This window comes from Macaca mulatta, chromosome 6 (genome assembly GCF_049350105.2).
Source record: "Macaca mulatta isolate MMU2019108-1 chromosome 6, T2T-MMU8v2.0, whole genome shotgun sequence".
Taxonomy (NCBI): Eukaryota; Metazoa; Chordata; class Mammalia; order Primates; family Cercopithecidae; genus Macaca; species Macaca mulatta.
Genome location: NC_133411.1, coordinates 173,434,715 through 173,437,711, shown reverse-complemented (window position 1 = coordinate 173,437,711; position 2,997 = coordinate 173,434,715). Strand labels below are relative to the sequence as shown.

Here is a 2,997-nt window from a genome sequence, read left to right as displayed (position 1 = left end):
TTTTAATACATCAGCTAATTAAAATGTGAGAATCAAAACCAATGCAGAGCTTTCCTCACATAAATACGAGGTTTACCTCACGTAATTCACCGTTTCTCAAAGTTGAGGCTTCCTTGAAGGGAAAAAAATTACTTACACTGTTTTTAATATATCAGCTAATTAAAATCATATGCAGCATTAGGTTAAAATCTGTATGTGAAGGACTCTGGCACTTATGTAATCATTTTCAGAGTATCCGGCAAGATGGCAGAGGTAGAGCAGAAGAAGTGGACCTTCTGCAAGTTCACCTACCGCGGTGTGGACCTGGGCCAGCTGCTGGACATGTCCTGCGAGTAGCCGAGGCAGCTGTACGGTGCACGCCAGCCGTGGCGGCAGAACCCCGGCCTGCGGCAGAACGCTGAAGCGCAAGCAGCACTGGCTGCTGAGGCGCATGTGCTAGGCCAAGAAGGAGGCTCCGCCCATGGAGAAGCCGGAAGTACTGAAAACGCACCTGCGGGACATGATCATGCCGCCCAAGATGGTGGGCAGCAGGGTGGGCGTCTACAATGGCAAGACCTTCAACCAGGTGGCGATCAAGCCGGAGATGATCAGCCACTACCTGGGCGAGTTCTCCATCACCTACAAGCCCGTGAAGCACGGCTGGCGTGGCATCAGGGCCACCCACTCCTCCCGCTTCATCCCCCTCAAGTAGTGGCTCCGCTAATAAAGGCACACATATCTCCCTCACCGCCCCCTCCCCAAAAAAAAGACATTTATAAAGTGACTAGAAAGAAAACAACTTACCAATAGTATGCAGATCAATAATAATACTTTTTTTTTTTTTTTTTTTTTTTTTTTTTTAACACAGAAACTGTTGTTTTGTTGAAACCGAATCACCATTTAGAAAGTGATTGTCAAACTGAGTTCAGTTTGCTGGTGCAAACTTGAATACACCATGATGACTGTTTCCCTACTGCTCTGTTCTATTCAATCTACTATATAGTGTTTGTGTATTTGACTTTTCAGTAGCACTACCATGTTACTATGTTTTAAGTCCAATTCTGTTTTTTTTATCACTATCCTAACATAAATATAAGTAGTAAGTCTCCCTGATCATAAACAAAAGCAAGCACAGATGATGAATTGATGAGTAAGATATTCTTTCATGCCAGGAATACAGTAAAATCATGCTATGATACAACCTCTGCCCCCATTACAAAGCAATTGTAGATAAAACAGAAAAAGACAAAACGTGAAAGATAGAGCTGGCCTTAAAAACTGGACAGACATTTTCATGAGCCATAAATATAAGTAGATGAGTAGGACTACATCCTCTGGCCTTCTGGGATTAAAAGCTCCAAAGCAGGCAGTAACAAGAGGCCAGTTTCTCTGGGGCCATTGGAATTAAAAGTACTCCCATACATGGATGTACAGAGCCAGACCTACTGCATATTATAGCAAAGATTGGATGCCCAGAGCTCTTGCTGCTTATTAGAGGAGGCTTAACAAAACAAAAAAAAAAAAACTGCACTCTCTCAGGCTACAGATTATATGAACTTGTGGAATTACGAAAACAGAAAGCCACACTTTCAAAGGTAAGAAATGAATTGAATTCCCACCTTGCTTAGTGGCCATCTCTGTTACTTTCCCGTGAGTCAGAGTAGCAAACATTTACTCTAAAACCCGGTTCTTGAATAAGCACCAGAGAGCAAGCTGGAGGCGAACCAACAAACTGATTAATTTTAAAACGGAAACGTAGGCCCGGCTCGGTGGCTCACACCTGTAATCCCAGCACTTTGGGAATCTGAGGCGGGCGGATCACCTGAGTGATCTGAGTTCGAGACCAGCCTGACCAACATGGAGAAACCCTGTCTCTACTAAAAATACAAAATTAACTGTGCGTGGTGGCGCATGCCTGTAATCTCAGCTACTCGGGAGGCTGAGCAGGAGAATCGCTTGAACCTGGGAGACAGAGGTTGTAGTGAGGAGAAATCGTGCCATTGCACTCCAACCTGGGCAACAAGAGAGAAACTTCATCTCAAAAAAAAAAAAAAAAAAAAAAAAAAACCGCAAACATAAAAACCACAAAGAATCTCCCACACACACAAAACTAACCTGACAACCCAAGTTCCAAAACGGCTGAAGAAAGGTAAGAAAAATAAGGCCGGATATGGTGGCTCACACCTGTAATCCCAGCAATTTGGGAGGCTGAAGTGGGCAGATCACTTGAGGTCAGGAGTTCGAGACCAACCTGGCCAACATGGTGAAAACCTGTCTCTACAAAAATTAGCCAGGTGTGGTGGCACGTGCCTGTAGTCTCAGCTACTTGGGAGGCTGAGGCATAAGAATCACTTGAACCCAGGAAGCAGAGTTGCAGTGAGTCGAGATTGCAGCACTACACTCCAGCTTGGGTGACAAAGCAAGACTCTGTCAGAAGAGAGGACAGGGGAGAGGAGAGGAGGGGAGCAGAGGACAGGACTCCAGCTCTACAAAAAATTAAAAGATAAAATTAGCTGGATGTGATGGTTGTACCTGTAGTCCCAGCTACTTAGGAAGCTAAGGCAGGAGGATAGCTTGATCTCAGGAAGTCCAGGCTGCAGTGAGCCCTGATTGCTACCACTGTGCGCCAGCCTGCATAAGAGGGAGGAAGGAAGAAAGGAAGGAAGGGAAGGAAGGAAGGAAAGAAGAAAGCTCTCAAAATCACCAACCAGAACCTGAATTCACCCAATATGAAATGTTCATCTGTATAAGATTGTAAAACTCATTAATAATTAACAGTTTACAATGCTCAACTGAAAAAATGACAATCACATCTATTTTTTTAAATGAAACAGAGATCAAATACAAGTAAGAAGACAGGAGAGGAACCCATAAGGACTTTTTTTTTTTTTTTTTTTTTTTTTTGTGAGACGGAGTGTCGCTCTGTCGCCCAGGCTGGAGTGCGGTGGCGGGATCTCAGCTCACTGCAAGCTCCGCCTCCCGGGTTCACGCCATTCTCCTGCCTCAGCCTCCCGAGTA

At 44.5% G+C, this 2,997-nt stretch overlaps 1 pseudogene; it reads left to right on the top strand.

Annotated features, from left to right (window-relative positions):
* The first annotated feature begins 229 nt into the window (after positions 1-229).
* Positions 230-691, top strand: LOC106999027 (small ribosomal subunit protein uS19 pseudogene; annotated as a pseudogene).
* The last annotated feature ends 2,306 nt before the right edge of the window (positions 692-2,997 follow it).